A 22,077-nucleotide genomic window follows, 5' to 3' on the forward strand; every position below is an offset into this window, starting at 1 on the left:
ATCTCATTTTCTCACCTAATTACACCGGAAGGATTGTTAGTCAAACTTATCCACTTGCCTATTTCCATGGTCAGCACTGGAACAGGTTCAATCTCTTGAACTCGTTGGCCTTACCATCAGGCATGACCTCTTTTATGCCAATCACATAGCAAAGCTGGCCTACAAAGCCTGCTGCAGACTTGGCATCTGACAAAACTAGGTGGATGAGTTGGTTAGGTGACGAGAACAAGCCGGTTAGATTTTGGTTCAGGTCCAGATCCATATCCGGCCTATCAGTGGGATACAAAGAGTAAACAGTTCAGCCTGACTCTACTCTACTTCAGCTGTTCTACTTCCCTCATTGAATGTGATGATGCACAAATCTTGACTTGTTACCCCATGTGCAAAACGAAAAGCAGGGTTAAGCAATTTGTTCACTCTGTCTGCCTGTCTGTCAGTCTACTAATGTCAGTCCGTGATTGAGGAACAAGTTAATTTCAATTGATTGTAATATTTTGAACACTGTAGAACATGAATTGGAACATGAGCTGCAGTTTAGCAGTAATTTGGCTTTGAACTTGACAAATTGTACGGAATCTCATCCCAAGCATGCATGCACACAGAGGAGTAAGGCAATCGTTTTAATCTGTCTGAATGTCTGGCAGTCAAACAAAATTGAACATCATTCCAAATAGGAAATTTACTGTTTTTATGGACATCATAAAGGGCACTAATAACTAACGCAACGTGTTAAATAAGGCGGTGTAAAGACTGCATCAACGGCGGTAAACTTCTGAAATCTCTTTTTCTACAGCCTTTCAAAACCTTAATTTTATTTCAATTGAATTCTCGACCTGAACACTGTAGAACACAAATCGCCTTGTTGTAACTTCCAAAAACCTCCAGTTTTAGCAGTAATTGGAAAAAACAGTACACCATCTCAACCAATCAAATTTGCCGCTGGCATTCTCTCGCGTTGGGGAATACCGAAATTCAGACAAAATTGTGCCTCTTTGGAAATGCGGATCATGCTTGGCAATGCAAAGCAAGGTTTTAAAAGACCCTGACCATGTCCTTTTTTTCAAGACTGTGTGGGTTCAGGCGTTCTTTGAACTCTCTTGTGTATTTTGCGACGTGAAGAGTATCACTGTCCTTTATATCAGTACTTTGGCATGTACATTCATTCGACCAATTTTATGGCTATTTTTTAACCTGTCTTTCACATCCGCCCACCATTAATTATTGTATGATCCTATATGATTAATGACCGTCCCCACCCTCACGACAAAACAAGAATATGGATGAAAATATGCCAAAGGTAAAAGATCCTTCTCTTTGCGTCCAACACAGCATCCATCTTCAACCCATTTTATGGTCCACTTAAGTTTATCTTTTGAGGTTCATTTAAATAAGTCCTTGTGATAATAAGAAAACAAGCAATTGTAAGTCATTGTAACAGCGAGCACAAATAATGCATGCCTCCATTTCCTCTGGACGTGACATGAACATTGCGACCGAGTGTAAAACCTTTGCTCTTTGAATTGAAGGTGGTGTTTTCTTCCCTGGATCAATTCCAAGGTCCAGTGGTGGTGGCATCGTATTTTTAGCGAGTAGCACCTGTTGTCTGCACCCTCTCTTCAGTTTGGCTTTTACATGCCAAACTGAAGAGATGCATCTCAGGGAAGGGATATCCCTTTAGAGCAGCTGTCTTCTGGTGGTGCTCTTGGAAGCGTTCAGCAAATTTCAGGCTGATGGTGACTGTTGATACAGTTTCAAAATGGTTTTGGTCGTTCACATTGAAAAACATATGACATGACCTTTTCATTGCTGTCACATCAACAAGCTATCCATCCATGCAACTGTTCTCATTTTGGATGTTCTTCAAGTATAAAGGAGATAAGAGAAGATTATGAAGAGGGATGCTTAGAAATTAATGTCAAATATTAATTTTAAATGTTGTGCAAGTAATTTCCATGATCTTCAGGGAAGTTAACCTTGCTTCGAATCAGCCCTCAGCATTTTGACAACAATGCGGGGGCTAAAGATGAGGAAGTTTATGATAGAAATCTTGTTTTATGGAAAATAATTTATTTTCCTGCTCTTGGGGTGCAAAGGTATGAGTCCACTTTAACCCTGCGTTAGTACCATGGTTTTTTTTTAATGCCATTAGTACCCTGGGGCATTTGAGCACCCCAACTTTTAAATGAAGCATGTAAGCAAAAATAGCATGAAGTTTAACTCATTTATTTAGTCAACGCATGCAGGATTATACATATTATGAAATTTCAGTTTGATTTCATAGTACATGAGTACATAAATACATCAAGACAATAATAGAAAACAAAATTTATCAAAACTCATGAGCTACAGCAGAAACATCCTCATCACTCACCTTCATCACCTGATATTGTATTTTGGCACTCAATGCAACTGACAGTCAACTTGCTGTGTTCTTTACACGCATGTTTACCACACTGGTTACACACTGTTTTCACTTTATGATTGCGTGACCTGGGACAGAATGCACATCTCTTTGCCCTCTGTGATGAGTGGAGTTGTGGGGGCATTGGGCATGCAGGGAACCTTCTTTTTGATAATTTCTGGTTTATTCTTACCTCCAGAGTTTGGGTCAATTTTGTCATCATAGTGTATGCTGCTGACAAGAAGAACATTTTTCTTCTTCTTACTCTGCGGGATGTATGAAACTAGTGTCATTTTGTCTGTGAAACCAAATATGCTGTCATAATTACATTTGTTCTTTGTCTCTAAGAATTCCTTAGGAATTTCAGGCTTATTTTTTCAGTACCTTGTTGGTACCCTGAGGTATTCTCTCTCCGCATACTGAGAAATGACGTCTACCTCTCACAAGAGTTCCCACAGGACCGTGAAAATTTTTGAGCGCACTCAACACACAGAATCGTGAAGCTACTGCAGAGAAAACGGATATTAGTGCGCACATCTATAGAAAACGGGACAATGAGAAAAATTGGGGTTTCCAAACACCCCAGGGTACTAACGCAGGGTTAATTGATGCCAAGCTTTCTGAAATCACGATTTACAAACACAAATTTGTTATAATGTTGAAGATATGTATCCATATTCTTTAACTTATTATAGTTACGAGCAAATGCAACCCGTCGCTTCACTGACGGGATTATTAAGGGGAGAGGTGGGAGGGGAGGGGGGCAGAGAGAGGTGGGAGGGGAGGGAGAGCGAGGTGGGAGGGGAGGGAGAGAGAGGTGGGAGGGGAGGGAGAGAGAGGTGAGGAGATAGAGGGGAGGGCGAGGAGGGAGGGGCTTAGAGGGGAATGGGGAGCTTGGAAGGGGAAAGGGTGTTGAAGGGTGGGGTGTTGGAAGAGTGAAACCTCACCAAATGTCGTTATACTCTGCGGGAGGGAGAGGTGCGAGGAGGGTGGAGAGAGAGAGAGAGAGAGAGAGAGAGAGAGAGAGAAACAGAGAGAGAGAGAGAGAGAAACAGAGAGAGAGAGAGAGAGAGAAAGAGAGAGAGAGAGAGAGAGAGAGAGAGAGAGAGAGAGAGAGAGAGAAACAGACAGAGAGAGAGAGAGAAACAGACAGAGAGAGAGAGAGAGAGAGAGAGAGAGAGAGAGAGAGAGAGAGAGAGAGAGAGAGAGAGAGAGAGAGAGAGAGAGAGAGAGAGAGAGAGAGAGAGAGAGAGAGAGAGAGAGAGAGAGAGAGAGAGAGAGAGAGAGAGAGAGAGAGAGAGAGAGAGAGAGAGAGAGAAACAGACAAGACAGAGGTGTGGGAGGAGGGTGCTGCACTTTATTATGAGGGAGGAGTGAGGAGAAAACAGAGACAGAGAAAGGTGAGGGGAGGAGGTGGGGTTAGCAAAGAGAATGACATGTTAATGACTGGCCACACACACACACACACACACACACACACACACACACACACACACACACACACACACACACACACACACACACACACACACACACACACACACACACACACACACACACACACACACACACACACACACACACACACACACACACACACACACACACACACACACGTGTCAGTTCCCAGCGAGTTTGGCCTAAATAATGCAGATATCAAGAAAATGCCCAAATACCAAGATCTCAAAAATGAAATGAAAACATCCTGGAAGTTGAACAGCACCAAAATTGTACCGGTGATAATTACTGGAGCAATGGGAATGATAAAAAGAACCTTTCAGAGATCTTTAAAACCATCCCTGGGAATATTACTACAAATGAACTGCAGTTGGAAGCTATCCAGGGCTTGGCGACGATCCTCAAAAGAGCCTTCGGAACAAAACTTTGAGAACAACAAAACTTTACTCCTTGGTCTGTCCATGATTTGTGACAGCTCTTGCTGAAATGGAAGTGGATCTTCGAGACCTCGGAGGTCTCCGTTTCACCTTCTGAAATCTGCACATGGAAAGAGCAACCAACAACACACACATACCAAGGCCAAGCGACATTGTGGTAATCCAGTTTAGATGCATACTCAACACACGGAAATGTACACACACATAAAGTACATAAAAACTACATACATAAAGATTTACCTTTAAACAGACTTCTTTGAAAGAGGAATTCAAGTAGGAAATTAGCAAAATTCAAGTGAAAAATATATCAAACCACATAACACAAAATATCAGTCTATGCCTTCACAGCTTGAACAAACATGGCGAACACGAGGTCGATGGACCATATTTTTTTTTTAGTATTTATCAATTTTGAAGTGAGGGGTGGATTATGAAAGCAGATCACACAAAAAGGTTAAAAAAGTTACGTGTTTGAAAAATAAAATTGCACATTTTCGCCGTGCGGCTCCCCGAAAAATAAAAACATATGTGACTGCTACATTGTGAAATCGAAGAGTCAACATCACCGTCATGCTGAAGAAAAAAAAAAAAACATGGAGTCTGGAACACTGATGGGTTCCTCCTGTGCGAAGCCCATTTTTATATACCAATTCCCCGAAACGCTGCCAATACGCCATTATATGGTAGCTGTAAGTTAGAAACACGTTCAGTAAGTTCTGTGGTCATCCGGAAGACGTCAAATACGTCAATGTGCGTTGGAGATACGTTACACATAGGTTCAAAGTACGTTACTCATAGGTTAGAAATAAGTTTCAGGTACGCTAAACATTACCTCGACGTGTTTCGACTTATGAGTAACTTACAAGTAACGTGTGTCGACGTGTGTCAACGATCGCATAACGTGCCCACAACTTATGGCCAGCGTATGCGGAACGTGTGCGTCATACGCTGGCATACTGTACGTCTAAACATTTTGAGCGTGCTTAAAATTTGTCGACATGCTCGGCGTACTATGACGTATGCCAGCGTGCTTCATCGTACTCTTAACGTATACAAAACTTACCCATAACGTATTCGACGTGTGCCAGCGTATTCGGCAAATTTTTCATACGTCGGCATACGCTGGCTAAAACGTCAAGGTGTGACAGGGCCTTGACACTTCGATGTCTAGTGCGGTTATGATTTGAATTGTTGAGCGGCAGCCTTTTAATAGGCTACGCCACGTGATCGTCGGCGATACGCTGCCGCGCTATGCATACGTTAGACTATCGTTGGGCATACGTTGTGAACGCCAACAACACGCTAAGCATTCGTTGGTATAAGTTATCTATATGTTATCAAAACGTTCTGTGTACATTACCAATACGTTATACATACGTCCAACTCGTTATGAATACGCCAAAAACTGAAAAAAAAAAACAACATAAATAGTTCAGCGTCTGCCAGCGTTTTACATACATTTTGATACGTTGCCATGCGCTGGCTAAAACGTCAAGGTGTGACAGCGGCTTAAGATACTGCCCACACCAGATTTTAGATATTGCTTTGATTTTTATCCTTTTTTTGTGTCAAGGATAATGTTTGTGTACATATGTACCATTTTGGTTGCCAACCAACTTCACCACTATCTTTCAGGAAATTAGAGAACAATTGTTCTCTAATGATACTGGCCATGATAGCGCATTCTTACAAATGGCATAAAAAAAAAGAAATTATGCACCTCTTATCAAATGAGATTTTCCAAAACTACATCAATACCACAAATATTTCAATTAAAAATATGATAATTGGTTTGCGGATACCTATTGTTACAAGCGAGGGGGTGTGCAATGTCTCCGCTAGTGCAAATGACCACAGTATCTCACTGTGATGCTATCACAACATTGGCTTTGCGGTTTGATCTCGTCACCCAAATTATTCACATTGAGTGATCAGCCTTTTTTGGGGGCATGTACAGAAGGGATTCAAGTCAGACCATTTCAACAAAATAAAATATAGTTTAATAAACTACAAAGGTTCATCAATCTCAATGAGAATTGGTACACACTTGAATTATGAAAAAGTAAATCAACAAGTCATCTGCTGATCAACATTGGGAGACGCATTAAATATATAACGATGTTTTTGGATTTGACCGACGGTTCATGCCCCAGGGGTGAGGACTCAGGATCACAGGGTGTCGAAACGTGAAAAAAACCCCTCAAAATTTGATATTTGGCCATTCCTGGTGTAACTTTTTGCCATCTTTCAAATTTTGCTCTCGGTGGGAAGCAAGTGGATTTGCAATGGCACACCATCAACTTCTCTCTACTTTTTCACAATCAGAAATCCAAGTTAATCTCTGTGCAGAGTTTTGTGACATACAGAACAGCACGGCAACACATGTATGAACTCGGAGACAAGGGTGAACATGTATTTCGGAAGCTGTTTTATTTTTATACTTTGGTCACACAAATGACCCAGAAGGTATTGGCACAGTGTTGGATCAAAGGTAATGATAAGGAGGGAAGTGGGAGGTTTTTGTTTTGCTGTTCATTCAATGCAATGTTCTCTGAACACCTGGAACCAGATAGGGTGAAATAATAAAGACATTGCTTTTCTTTTATTCCCTGTTAGCTTTGCCAGGGTTTCATCTCTGCAATGGCATGCTGATGCATCCCTACTTGGTGAAGTGGGAGGTTGGAGTGGGTGGGTACGTTTGTTACTTTCTCTCAAACTCTGGCATGTTGCAAGGTCTGGTTCCACTGTAACTACTAGTTTGCAAGCAGCTTAGAACTTAATGGTTTTAATTGCTTCCTTTGTTCATCCTGCCAAAGGCTATCCAATAAATTTCACACCAAACCTTCAACTGGCAATATCATGTCATCAATGTTTTGGGGAATGCCCAGGGAATCTGTTGATTGACTCTGCTTCACAAAACTAAAATCACAGGGCAATGTTACACCAGCCTTGTCCTTGTGACGACCTTGTCCCTGTTGGTTAATCCTCTGTACAACGATGATGTTGTCCCCAGTGACTGCTTTCGATAATTTAATCAACATTTGAAGTGCCACCTGTATGACCTCACATTCACAGATGACGAGGACCACAGTGAAGTACCGGAGACGTGGCTGTAAGAGCAATTTGAAAACTATTTCACTGGCAGAGATATTTTAAAGTAAATGAGTATTACAGCCAAGGGACACTTTATCGAATTTTTTTTTTAACTATTTAACTATTTTTTTAAACTATTTAACTATTTTTTAGTTTGTGTGTCTCAGACTATTGAAATATTTCATCCCTATAAAATTTTTTAGCCAGATGTTCAGATGGAGAAAGAGGGTTAAATGATAAGGGGAAGATAAAATAAGAGGCTTGATTCAGGCCTGGTCGATCCGAGCAAGGCGCCCTCTTCTAGGCTGGATGGGAGAAGCTGGTTGTGAGTTGATCCAGATGTCACCCGAGAAGGTCCCACCTCTCAACTGAACTTTCTCCTCACAACCTTGGTTCAAAACCCACGCTTCTGTGACGTCATCACGTGCGACCATTGGCTGACCAGTTTGAGTACATCTTCTTTGAAAAAGAATTGCATCTTCAAAACTGTGAGGCTTTATAGATGCCACACTCCAAAAATAAGTCAAAAGTAAAAAAGGGTTATCAGGTGAACAAAATTTAAACTTTACTCTAATTTCTTTGACATTTTAATATAACTTTGCGGACACGAGGATCCATATGGCACAAACGGCAGAAGATATCCGGAGGATCTAAACAGCAGATTCCCATTCCTCAAATAGTCCAAGAGTAGTCTCTAATAGTCTCTAATAGTCTGTGATTATGGGTACCTCATATAGAGGGTACATTGCAACACTCATGTTATTCAGTAGGATGACATCCTATCCCATGTCAATACGAATTTAAAGCACAATTTTAATCACCGAATACGAGTCTCCATCTGTAGAGAATCATTTGGTCTCTTTGGGAAAGCTTAGGGAATTTGACGAGGGATCTGATGTCCGGATGGACCTCGTAGCAAAACCTCCTGTTGGTGCTGATCCACTGATATTGCCATTTATTGAGAACTTGTTCCATAATTATACCAAGAAGTTCAGATGGGCCCAAAGGAATTTTGGTTTTACAGTCCTTGTAAATTGCTTTCTTGGTTACCTGATCACAAACATCCTTTCCCCCCTTCCTACATTGGCAGGGCTCCAGGACAATTGAACAATTGATCCTCTCCAATTATAAATGTTGAACAGATGTAGTACCTCGAGAACCAGATTGGACCTGCATCCAACCTGTAGGGATCCCAATGCCATCAGAGAAGATGATTGCACTATGGAGGGTTAAAGTTAATCGTCCATTCTAATGCCATGATCATGGTGAATAGTTCAGCTGACAATATGGAAAGATCATTTGTCAACCTTGTCACATGGAGATTGATAACCTTAACATCTAGGATATGAAATGCAACAGCTGTTCTCTTTGATTTTGGGTCTTTAGAGCCATCTGTATAAATATAGGACTATCTCTGGCAACTTTATAACAAGGTCCAGGTCGATACGGGGTGTAGGGGGTGTTGACCATGTAGGAGGGGGGAGAGGAAATTGCCACTATATTCGAAGGATTTAATGGTATGGCATCCAAATCCATACTTTCAGCCACACTCATACATGCAAGCCCGAAGGGAGAGAGCTCTGAAAATCTTTACGGCCCATTTGATATTCTCAACAATTTGTGAATACCACTTTGCCTGGATGGTTATCTCCAGTCGAGATGGTCTTTGTCCAGTGTATTAGTTACTTCCCATCTTAGGGATAAGGGCATCTCACCAGCTTCAACACATATAGCATGAACCCGAGTGCTTCTGAGGGCTCCCAGGCAGACACGGGGCTTTAGAAGGGATGATTTCAAGTACTTATTCTATGCTTAGGTTTTGACATATCACTAAAGACCTGATCATCATAGTCGAGGTGTGAACAAATGAAGGCTTTGGATAACAGTACGAGGCTTAGTGGTCGTTGTACTCTGGGTGTGCATGGAAACATTATACTAAGTTGGGATGGCCACCTCCAACTTAGATTTTTACTTTTATGTGAAAGTGAGGATTTATTATTGTAAGAAGTGTGTGAATTATCATACATACGAATGTACGAACTCCTGCACCGCTGGACAGAATAACTTGAAAACTTGGTGTTATCCCCAAAACAACATCAAACTACTGGAAGTTGTACAAATCATTCTAAAATATGCCAATTATTCTGTGTTATGGTTTATTGAAAACTACAATCATATGCAGTGCCTGTAGAAAGTCTACACCTCCTTTCAAAATTTTCACCTTTTGTAACCTTATTGCCTGGAATTAAATTGCATTAAATCTGAGTTTTTCCACCTTTACTTGCACATCATAACCCACAACTTCCACGTGAAAACAAATTCTACAAATTTAAGAAAATTAATTAAAAATACAAACTAGAATATCTTCGTTGGATAAGTGTCCACCCTCCCCCCCCCCAAGTTAATACTTGGTGGAAACACCTTTGACAGCAATTAAAGCTGTGAGTCTGTTGAGATAGGTATCTACCAACTTTGCACACCTTGTTTTGCAATATTTTCTCATTCTTCTATGCAAAACTGTTGGCCTCTCTGATCAGTCTCCTCCTTGCTTGTTCATCCAGTTTGAAGGGACGGCCTTATCTTGGCAGGGTCTTGGTGGTACCATACGCCTTCCACTTCTTAATGATTGTCTTGACTGTGTTTCAAGGGATATTCAAGGCCTTTGAAATATTTTTATACTCATCCCATGATGTGTGCCTTTCCACAACTTTATCCCAGAGGTCTTTTGAAAGCTCCTTGGTTCTCATGATTGAGTCTTTGCTTGAAATGTACTACCCAACAGAGGAAACCTACAGGAACAGCTCATTTTATTCTGAAATAATCAGAATTATAACAATTTAACACAGGTGGAGGCCAATTAAATCGGTGTGTGATTTTGAAGTTGATTGGTTACACCTGAGTTAATTTACAATTGCTATTATCAGGGGGTTGGACACCTATCCAAGCAATAGTATTTTTAGCTTATCTGGAATTTACATTCCAGATAAGGTATTATCATTGCGCACCGACCGTCCGTCTGTCCATCCATCTCCTTTTTCGACTTCTCCGGCTAAACTGCTGGGCTGATCTGGCTGAAATTTTGCAGCAACGTTCTTCTCCTGACTGGTAACAGGAATTACAAAGCTCATTCCAGTTACATGACTTTAAGTAGGTCAAAATTGCTGACTTAGTAAATTTCTTGAAAATGTTTGAGACCATGTTTGGTAATGATAGACCTGTTGGGATGGTTTCACTCAAAGGCCTTGCAGTGTTCAGCAATACACTGGCCTAAGGTTCTCCCCGTCTCTCCCACATATTCGGCTCCAAAACCACATGGCACCTAGTACACCACCCCTGTCCAGTCCTTCCTCGGTAACTTGTTTTTAACCCTCCTAAGAGCTTTCTTGAAGGTGAAAACAGGTTTGAAACTTACCCTCACTCCTACTGCTTTCAATACTCTGCCGATCCTCTGCGATATACCCATTACAAAAGGCAGAACACAAAAAACCTCTTGGTTGATTTTTCGGTCCGAGCCTGTTGTGAGGGCTCGCCAGGATTGCCCTTGGATCATGGGCCAAGGTTAAGTCTCGGGCGATCACTAAGGGTAAGCTGCCTCCCCCATTTGGGGGAGGCTTACCCTTTGCAATCGATTTCTGATCACAGATATCGAGTTACTTATTGTTGGACCTTGACTATGTCTATCAATTATGGACTATTGGAATGTACCATTAAGACCTATACACCCATTCGACCTTTCAGACAGATTTAAAACCCTTTATTTGACCTTTACACCCTTTGGAACTCTTATCTTTGGAACTTCACTCTTCAGACCTTTTAAAACCCTTTAAACTCCTGAAAACCTTTACACCCCCCTCTTTGGACACTTTGGACTCTAGACCATTCAGACCTGTAGCTACTGTTGGAACATACCCTTTAGACATTTTGACCCTCTTGGGCTGATTTGATCCCTTGACCCTTTTGACCCGGAGGCTCTTTACACCCTTTTAGACCCTCAAGAACATTTAGACCCCTTCATCTCCTGAAGACATAAACTACATCTTTTACACCACTTTGGCCATTTAGACTCCTCAAGACCTTTACACACTTTAGACTGCTTCGACCCCTTGACCCTTAAACCTTATAGACCCATTTAGTTTTTGTTTCTATTTGGTATACATTGTCAAGGTTTGTATATGAGCCAACACAAAGAACGTATAATAAAAGGAGCATGCAACAAGAGGGGCAGGAGTGGGAAAGCACAAAACAGTGGGAAATACAGACATTAGGAGACCTTTGGAAGGGAGAGTGATGGGGCGGGGTACATGGAGTAAACAAGATGGACACTACAGGGACTCTCGGGAAGTAAAGCAGGGAATTTGAAGGAGGTGGGTATGGGGTGGATTAAGAGGTCAGGTCAGGTATGGGAGCATGTGCCAGAACAGCGCGTCGCTGCGTCCACTTTCCGCCGGTACTCCAGGGGCCTCCGTCTGGCCATCCCCCAGGCAGATGCCAGGCCCATCCCCATCTACTTGAGATGATGGTCAACCTGCTGCAACCACGAGGCACGTGGTCGGCCCACTGGCCTCCTCCACTCATGAGACTCCCTCGCTGAGAGAATCTGGTCAGCAGGATCAGCGTCAGGAAAACGAGCCACATGTCCATACAGCCACAGTTGACGCTTACGGACTATGCAGGTAACAAATCTCATTTGAGTCTCTCTCAGCAACCGCTCGTTGGACACAAAATTTGACCAGCGATAGCCAAGGATTCTCCGAAGAGACCTGGTACCAAAGGAATTAAGTCTCCGTCTCAGATCCCTGGTCAGAGTCCAAGTTTCGCATCCATAGAGCAAGACTGGAAGTACCAAGGATCTGAAGACTCGGACTTTCGTCCTCCCGCACAGGTACAGGCAGCGCCACACCCCATGATCCACTGAATCCATGACTTCCCAGGCCCGACCCAGACGTCTATTGACCTCTGACTCACAGCCAGCAGAGACATGAATATCACTGCCAAGGTAAGTGAATCTCTCCACGACCTCAACATCCTCACCACAACCAGACACAGATTAAGAGGGGTAGAAAAGATTATGATTTTGGATGGGAGAAGAAAAGAGATAGTGGTGAATAGCTGTTTTGAAGACTTGGAGGGAAGAGTTGCATTGAAGAGAGTGTGGGAGTTTGTTCCAGAGGCAGGAAAAAAGAGAAATGAAAGAGTGAAGGTGAGCAGTAATTCTTGATTTTGGTATTTTCACTATAAAGGGGTTGCTGGCGAACCTTGTGTGCCCTGCGGAAATATTTGGGGGGACATATCACAGATAGAGCAGGGGGGGTGAGGCCAGAGAGGAGATGGAAGAAGACAGAAAGACCGAAGACCTGCCTGTGGTGAGAGAGTCAGAGACCCAAAGACTCAGCTTCATCGCGGGAGATACCAATGATCCTAAAAGCCTTGGTTTCGACAGCATGAAGCCGAGAGAGGTGTAAGGTGGGAGCACCAGCCCAGAAGGGGAGAGCAGTACTCCATCAGGCTGTGGATGAAAGCTTTGGATGTGGTCAGGAACTTAGGCGTGCTGAAGATACTTTGCGTGATGGAAGATGCCCAGTCGGTGACTGGCTTTGGAGGCCAGCTTGGATCTCTGGCTTTCCCAGGAAAGATCATGGCAGATAGTAAAACCCAAAAGCTTGAATGAAAGGACTTCTTCAAGAGGATTGTGGAGAAAGTAGATTGGGGGGAGGGTCGTGGGGGTTCCAGATAGTTCCTTCTGAGAGACATAGTGAGTGAGATTTGTCACGATTGAAAGACACATGTTCCAAGTGTTGGACCAGATTGTGATTTTTTTCAGATCTGCAGAGAGTGAAGGGGTTGCTGCCTGCTGATCTGAGGGATGACAGATGATACGGCAGAGGGTGTGTCATCAGCAAAGAGATAAAGAGGATTTTCTAGAGAGTCAGAGAGATCATTGATGAAAACCAGAAAAAGCTCAGGGGCCAGAACACTGCCTTGAGGAATGCCAACCTGGACAGGAAGAGGGGATGAGAAAATTCCATTTATGGCCACACGTTGACTGCGACAGGAGAGGAAGTCTGCGAGCCATGAGTGGAGATGACCTTGGATACCATAGGAAGAGAGTTTGGTGAGCAGGGTAGGGTGCCAGACCATATCAAAAGCTTGTAATGTATCTAAGGAGATGGTTCTGATCTCATGTCTGGCATTGAGGACCTCCAGACATTGTGGGAATGTATGTATGAGATCAGATAAATCTGTGCATGAGAGGGCAAATTTCTTTGAACGAATTCCCAGGATGAGTTGACATCAGAGAGAGTAGAAATGGGAGACCAGTCCAGAAGTTTGATGGCTGCTTGAAGTCGCTGCCAGTCGGCCTGAGTGAAATTCCAGACTTGACGGTGCTGAGGTGGTTCTCTTATAACAGCCAGAGAGATGTTTACTTTGGCAAGCATATGTTCAGATGAACCGATTGGAGCAGAGAAATAACAGCAGATATTAGCAGGGAAATTGGGCAAAACCAAATGCAGAAGAGATGGAGTACTGTTGTTTGAGATCTGCGTCAGGAAGTTGACAGATTGAGTCGGTCCCAATGAGTTGCAGAAGTCCTTTACAGAAGTGCCATGGCATGTGAGAGAGGTACCCACACCCAGCCAACTGGCATGATGACAACTGACATCACCACATATGAGGAAGAGAGAGTTGGGATGAGTGGATAGTTGGTCCACGTTTCCGGCGAGTAAGATATAAATGGAGTCATCACTGATTGGTGGACGGTACAACATACATATAAACAGGAGGTGGGAGTGGAGGGGAAGCCATAGCCAGAGGTATTCCTGGGGGTGTGAAGGAGTGAGGGCAGTGCATGGAGTGTGAGGAATACGTCTTGAGTGTGGAATAGAGTTTTTGATGAAGAGAGCAACCCTGCCACCAAGACAAGGCTCAGGTCTGTCATACCAGAGGAGGGAGTACCTGGGGAAAGATACTAAGGATGTCAGAGACGTCTTGAAGGAGGAAAGTTTCTGTTAAGCAATTATGTCTGGTTTGTCAGTGGCACTTCTATGGAAAGATCTGAAAGGTTTGAGCGAAGGCCCCGGATGTTTGAAGTCCATCCTGTTATGGAAAAGGGAGGGGAGGGGGATGGTGGGATGAGGAAGAAGGGGAGAGGAGGTAGGGAGAGTTATTGCAGTGTGTCAAGGATTCCAGAAGAGTTAGAGGAGAGGGCCGGATCAGGAGGAGGAGGAGGAGGACAAATGGATCGGTGGTGATGATATGAGGCACTGTGGGGAGTAATAAGAGATGGGGCAGAGGGAAGTCGAAGATTGGAGGAATGAGTTGGAAGGGAGAGAGAGTGTGGGGAAAAGAGGCAGCTTTGTGGATACGAGGTGGGGGGCAACTTTGGGAAGGGGGAGTGAGGTGGGAGATTGGAGGAAGAAGGGTGAGAGGGGAGAGTTGAGGGAGAAAGGTGAGAGGGAAGCTTGGAGGGGGGAGAGAATGAAGGTTGCTTTGAGAGGAGGGAAGACAATGAGAGCAGGCATGGCCAGGTGGTTGGAGGGCGATGGGAGAACTGGGGAGAGGGGAAGGATGAGACTTGGTCGTGGTATGGTGAAGAAGGGAGTGGACAGGGGGAGGCACAAGATTTCAATGATTTGGAAGAGGGGGAGGTGTGATGAGAGGAAAGGAAGAGCACGTTTGATATATTGAGGAGTGTCTTGATTGAGAGAGTGATATATCTGTTAAGTTAGAACGGAGCCCACATATATTAGAGCACCACACAGTTTGGAGGACACCAGAGGAGGAGCTGATGGTAAAGCAGAGGACAGTGAAGAGGTGCTAAGATAGGAGGTAGGATGAGGGGCAAGGTGGGAGGGGTAAGGAGAGGGTATACCAGGTGAAGAGTTCGGAGGAGGTAGATTTAAGAAGATGGGGTGAATTGGCACTGAATTTGGAAAGAAAAAAAAGAACCCTTAATAAAGGAAGACGAACAAGCATTGCAAAATGGCATTTTTTAAATTTGTAAGTCACAGATATGTTTAAATACATTGGAAGATGGATGGAGTGCAGAAGAATTGAGAGAACGGAGGAAGGAAGCATTGTAACAGATCATGGAATTTTTTGACACGGGATGAAAGAAAGATCGAATTGAAAACAGTCTTTTGAAAAATAAGAAGAGTCCTGAATTATGATGCAGTACAGACCACCACACGTGTGAAAGAGGAAGTTGAAACGTTTTAAGAGACCATTTGTTTTATGTTTTGTAAAGATTAGGTGAAGGAAAGGTTGAAGAAAAGATCGTGAAGGTGCATGGTGAATGTGGAAAGAGGTAGAAGAGGATGTGGAGAAGTCACGTGGCTACAATGTGTTCAAGGTGAGAACTGAGAAGGGAAAAGATAGAAATCTTTTTTTTTTTTTAAACATTTAAAGACACGAAACAGAGGGTATTGAAAGAGTTGAGGGATGGAGGTGAAACAACTGAAGGTAGTAAGTAGAAGATACAATAACACGATCGTGCACACTAAGGAAAGGGTAGGCCTCAAGACTCAAGTCAAGGTAACCCAATATGAAAAGACCGACGAGTACTTACCAATCAGCACAAGTCTTAAAATGAAACCGAATAACAAACGCACAGTAAACACGGAGACAACAAAATAATAGCAAAAAACGACCGAGTAACTTATTTTTGAGGTCAGTCGAGATCCTGAAGGACACCACCATAACTCAAGAACTGCAACCGGAACTCAAGAAGCAGAACTGGAAGTTTTCAGACCCCCTTTAGACCTTTTGGACCCCTCAAGACACTTTTGACCTTTTAGACCCCTTAAGACCATCTCGACCTTTTAGGTCCCTTCAGACCCTTTAAACCTTTTAGAGACCTTCAGACCCATTTAGACCTTTTAAGTCCCTTTTGACCCCTGAGACTCCTAAAGACCTTGACATCCTTTGGACTGCTTCGACCCATTGACCCTTAGACCTTTTATACCCATTAAATCCTCTTCAGACACCTTAAATTCCTTAGACCCTTTATAGAGCCCTATAGACCATTTGGACCACTTAGATGCTTGACATCTTTACACCCCTGAGACACATTAGACCCTTTAGGCCTGCAGACCCATTACCCCTTTTCGATGCACACCACACAAACATCTATAGTCTTCTTGCAAGGCACAGACTATATAATACTTTTTCAGCAAGTAATGCACAATTTACACTCACCCGGAGGCTGGTTACTCTGCTAGTTTGAACATAATTTGCATATTGGGTCACTGAATTGGTTCTCCGATTAAAACCTGGAAGCATATTGTTTATTTGGATTTTACAAATATCCTGCGATGCACAACATCTTTCTTGTTTGTGGGAAGAAATGCATTGCAACTTGATGGTTGTACTCAGGGCGTAGGATTGTTCCACTAAGTTGGGATGACTAGCATCAACTTCAATTGGTCCTTCCTGACTGCTCCCATAGAGAGTGGGTATTTCTTGTATAATACATTTGAACTTTGTTCCTCAGAGCTGAAACCCTCATTTTTGGGTCCATTATTCAATGTGGCAAATATCGGATTGAAGTTTCTTGTGAGTATTTATTTTGTTCCTACTCCTGATCCACATTGCAATGTAATCAACAAACAAAGTGATCTTACTGTAAAACCGGGAGTGAAGGGACAAGTCGTTTATCATAATGTGAAAAAGTGTTGGACTTAAACTGCCGCCATGAGGAATTCCATTCTCAGTTTGAAATATGGAGGACAGGAACTGACATACTCACCTGAAAAGTTATATTGGACACAAAAGTCCCAAAATCCACCAGAATATTTTGTCCTTTATCCAGAATTGATGTATTATGAAAAGGAGACCTTCTGTCCAAATTGTCATAGGCCTTTTTCGATATACTGTATAGCAATGCTCCAAACATTCCAAGTAGGAATTAAATGTGTTTCCCAATCGTGCTGTTCATCTTTTCAGTGCTTTAAATGCGCATTTCCCAATCGGCCCATGACCGGATTTTGCCGCAGATTTTGACCACAGTGCGGTCATTGTTGTTTCGTTTTCATCGATTACACAAAACAGTTTTCACCTGTGTGGTGTTTTGTACTCCTCAGCTGTGTTGCAGCCACGTAGATTGCAGGATACCTAAATGTAATGTTTCTTGGTGTACAAAGTCAAGGCTCATGAACAAGCCAGAACACAGAATGGATCAGGATACAACAAAACAAATGGAACAGTAGAAAGAGGAAAAACACAAATAGCAGTTTACAGGGACAAAATAGAGGGAATCTTGGAGTAAAAATGATGCGGGGAGGAATGAGGGGTAGGGGAGGATGCACGCGGTGGAGAAGATGGATACAGAAACAAACTCTCAGGAAAAAAGTGGGATTTGGAAAGTGGTGGGTTTGGGGGTGGGGGATTTATTGGAAAGTGGTGGGTTTGGGGGTGGGGGAGTTAATGGCAGTCGAGAAGATCACGGTTTTGGATTTCATATGAACTGAGATGGTGGGGAAGAGCTGTCTTTAAGACCGGGAGTGAAGAACGAGATTGAAAAGAATGTGGAAGTTTGTTCCACATGTGGCGAAATAGAGGAACGAATGAGTGGAGGTGAGCAGTGATTCTGGATTTTGGGAGTTTTACAAGAAGGGGGCTGCTGATGGACTGCGAGTGATGATGAAGGCCTTGCAGTTTGACGGAAGGTCAGGTGTGCCAAGGAAGGACTTTGGAAGACGGAGGATGCCCATTTGGTGACTGGTTTCGGAGGCCAACTCAGAAATGTGGTTTGACCAACAAGGACTATGGCTGGTCATGAGTCCCAAGGGTTATAGTGACTGCACTTCTTCATGAAGATTGTTAAGAAAGTAGATGAGATAGAGACACACATATATATATATATATATATATATATATATATATATATATATATATATATATATATATATATATATATATATATCCCTGTGTCGTAAGAGGCGACCAGGGTTGTGTCAGGAAGGGCATCCGGCGTAAAACATGTGCCAAATCACTATGCGGATCATACGGATGATCCACTGTGGCGACCCCTAACGGGAGCAGCCGAAAGAAGAAGAGATATATATATATATATATATATATATATATATATATATATATATATATATATATATATATATATATATATATATATATATATATATATATATATATATATATATAGTCACGAATTTGGAATTCAATCGCACTCAACATACAGGTTCCTTTAGCTCAGTTATGTCGATAAGTGCTTGTTCCCGAGATAGCTCACCTTCCATTGTTTAATGGGCAGAAATCGATTAAGTGCGCTGCGATTCAATTTAATAGTTAGGCAGCGATCATAACACAAAGGAAGATGCCCTCCCTCTCTTCTGCGAAGAGGAGGAAGAACCCCCCCTCCCCCCCCCGTCCTGAATCACGGGACGTAAATAACTCCCTCCCACCCGTGGTTGAGCGGGGGATGGAGCACGAGGGCATGAGTCACGCTGGGAGCAGGGGAGGGGGCCGATAAGAATAAAGAAGAGACACTCTGCTTGGCTCGGGTTGAGAGGGCTGGGTTGTTCAGTAAAGCTTCAGTTTCTGCTTGGCTCGGGTTAGGGTTGAGGCTTTTTGAAAGCTTTTTTGCTTCGGCTTGGCTTTTCAACAGGCCTTCGGGTTCTGCTCGGCTCAGAGTTCTTTGTCCTCGATTTGTTCATCGGCAGAGAGTTGAGCTGCTTGTTCGGCTCGAGCTGCTGGTGGTGGCTTCTTGCTCTTGGTTCGTGTTGTGAGAGGCTTTATTCATCGGAAGAGAGTTGAGCTGGTTGCTTGGCTCGGAGTTCTTGGTTCGTGTTGTGAGAGGCTTTGTTCATCAGAAGAGAGTTGAGCTGGTCTGTCTCTTCTTGGTTCGACAGACATGTCTGTCTCTTCTTGGTTCGTGGAGCTCTTTGTTCTCCGCTTGGTTCCCGGCTTGGTGCGACTCATCGGCCTCATCTTGGAGGTGGTTCCTCGGGGAAGCGACGCATCAACGGGAAGGATCGGTGCCTCGTCTCACCAGCACGTGTTCGGAAGCGCGAGAGGATTCGCTGGAGCTCGGGAAGGATCACGCATCACAGCGATTGGATCCAGCTCGCTCTCGCTGGAGCCCGAGTCCGAACAGCTTGAAGACCACACGGGGTGGAGAGGTTCGAGATAGGTTCTGGGTTTCAGCTCATCTGTCCTCCGAGCTGGAGTCTGTTATTAAAGGCATCAGCCACCATTTCTTGTGTGTGTGTGTGTGTGTGTGTGTGTGTGTGTGTGTGTGTGTGTGTGTGTGTGTACGTGTGTCCGTGGGCCCGCCTAATAAGTCGGAAACTGTTAAGTGCTTTGTGTGCTGTAAATGATTGCATTGTATTTCGTATATTCGGTATAGTTCTGTTCTTATGTGCTTCCCTAGTTCCCCATTGTTATTAATAAACGTCCCCATTGTTAATTGTCACCTGCTCGTTGCGTCCCTTCCTCTCATTGACTGCTATGGAGCATTCGGAATGTTAGCTGGTTTTTAACACCGATAAGATAATCGGGTCCGACGGGACTTGACAATGTATAAACGCTCGGCAATCGCATACGAAACAAGCTGCGTAAAGTGGCTCGTTTTCTTGCAGGTCCCGTTGAGGTGGAGATCCCTGGCATTTCTCTCTGCGCGAATAATTAGGTACATCGATAATTTGGCGATTGACCCTGTAGCGCGTGGACAGAAGAGTTGGCTGATCTATGGTGTGTTAAAAACACCCGTAGCTGGGTTTCAGCGTCGATCCGGAAAGCTACGACTGGATTGCTCGTTCGGTGGGCGCGTGCGGCCGCAATTGGGCTGAGGCGGTCGTCTGCATGCTGAACGGGTGGAAACCACAACAATATATATATATATATATATATATATATATATATATATATATATATATATATATATATATATATATATATATATATATAGACAAATTCCAAGTGTTTGTCCAGATACTATAATTTAATTTCTTGGTGATTCTTCACCTTTTGGTTGTGGGGCCAAACACGATATGTCGCATGGTATCTCAAAAACTTATGGACGGATTCCTGAAAAGTTTAGTGGACATTTGGGTGTGTGACAACAATTAATTTATTAGATTTTGGTGAAGATCTGCATCCGAATTTTTTTAAGTGATTCTTCCCAATTAAGAAGTAGGACCAAAAACGATATACAGCATGATATGTCGGATAGGTCGGGGGTGTGCCAAGGACAAAATGATTCGATTTTGGTGAAGTTTCGGATCTGAGAATAAAAAATAAAAATTGTAAAAGCGATTCTTCGCCGTTGAGAAATGCGGCCAAAAACGATATTGTCGTGTCCAGGGGGTTTTAATCCCGACCTGGACAGATGGCAAAGCTTCTCCCCTGAAGGCCTGCAGCCTAGACTCAGAGGTTAATGCATGCGGGGAAGGGGGGTCCAATGGCGGAGGGGCGGAGGAGTACAGCACAAGGGGGGTTTATACTCGAACCCCACTACAAATACATGGCTACAGCTTCTTAAAAGGAATACATTTAATGAAAATAAACAAATATTTACAAAGGACAATAATTCAAAAGGGTAATGATAAAATTAATGAAAGAAATAAATCCTAAAGTCGAGGCTCCTCTTCACACAGACTCAAATGCAGACAAAGGGAAAACAAAATAAAAAGAAAACCCCTCCTTTTGAGTGGTCTTTCACTTTGCCCAGATCTGGTCTTTGAGGAACTTGAGATTGAGGCGCTTCTATTCGCACGTGCAGACGCGAGCAACAAAATTGCACCTCATTGCTTCTCTCACAGCGGGACAAACGCACGGCAGGCAATCCACGAACGGAACCCCACACCAGCGGCTCAGAGACCAAGCACAATAGCCCGCGTGCCTTTACTTCAGACTTTTCAAAAAGTCTTTACTTCAAAAAAAATCAGACTTTTTCCACCTTTATTTGCACATCATAACCCACAACTTCCAAGTGAAAAACAAATTCGACAAATATCAGAAAATTAATTAAAAATACAAAACTAGAATATCTTGGTTGGATAAGTGTCCACCCCCCCCCCCATATAATAGCAAGTGTAAATTAGCTCAGGTGTAACCAATCACCTTCAAAAATCACACACCAAGTTAACTGGCCTCCACCTGTGTTAAATTGAAGTGATTCTGATTGTTTCAGAGTAAAAACAGATGTTCCTGTAGGTTTCCTCTGCTGGGTAGTACATTTCACAGTAAAGTCTCGACCATGAACACCAAGGAGCTTTCAAAAGACCTCCGGGATAAAGTTGTGCAAAGGCACAGATCAGGGGATGTGTATAAAAAATATTTCAAAGGTCTTGAATATCTCTTGGAGCACAGTCAAGACAATCATTAAGAAGTGGAAGGCCTATGGGACCACCAAGATCCTGCCTAGATCAGGCCAACCATCCAAACTAGATGACCAAGCAAGGAGGAGACTGATCAGAGAGGCCAACAAGAGGCCAATGGCAACTTTGAAAGAGTTGCATGCCTTTATGGGAAAGAATGGTCACTGTGTGCATGTGACAACAATATCCCAAACAGTTTTCTACAGAAGAATGGGAAAATATTGCCCAATCAAGGTGTGAAAAGTTGGTAGAGACCTATCCTAACACTCATAGCTGTAATTGCTCCCAAAGGTGCTTCCACCAAGTATTAACTCAGGGGGGTGGACAGTGATCCAACCAAGACATTCTAGTT

At 43.1% G+C, this 22,077-nt stretch overlaps 1 protein-coding gene across 4 annotated transcripts in view; it reads left to right on the forward strand.

Moving 5' to 3' along the window:
• LOC147021607 (electroneutral sodium bicarbonate exchanger 1-like) overlaps window positions 1–22,077 on the forward strand; it is a 265,236-nt gene that overhangs the window by 11,664 nt on the left and 231,495 nt on the right. The window lies entirely within an intron of this gene.

This window comes from Eptatretus burgeri, chromosome 8, assembly GCF_056783735.1.
Source record: "Eptatretus burgeri isolate ZD-2024b chromosome 8, Ebu_testis_v1, whole genome shotgun sequence".
Classification (NCBI taxonomy): Eukaryota; Metazoa; Chordata; class Myxini; order Myxiniformes; family Myxinidae; genus Eptatretus; species Eptatretus burgeri.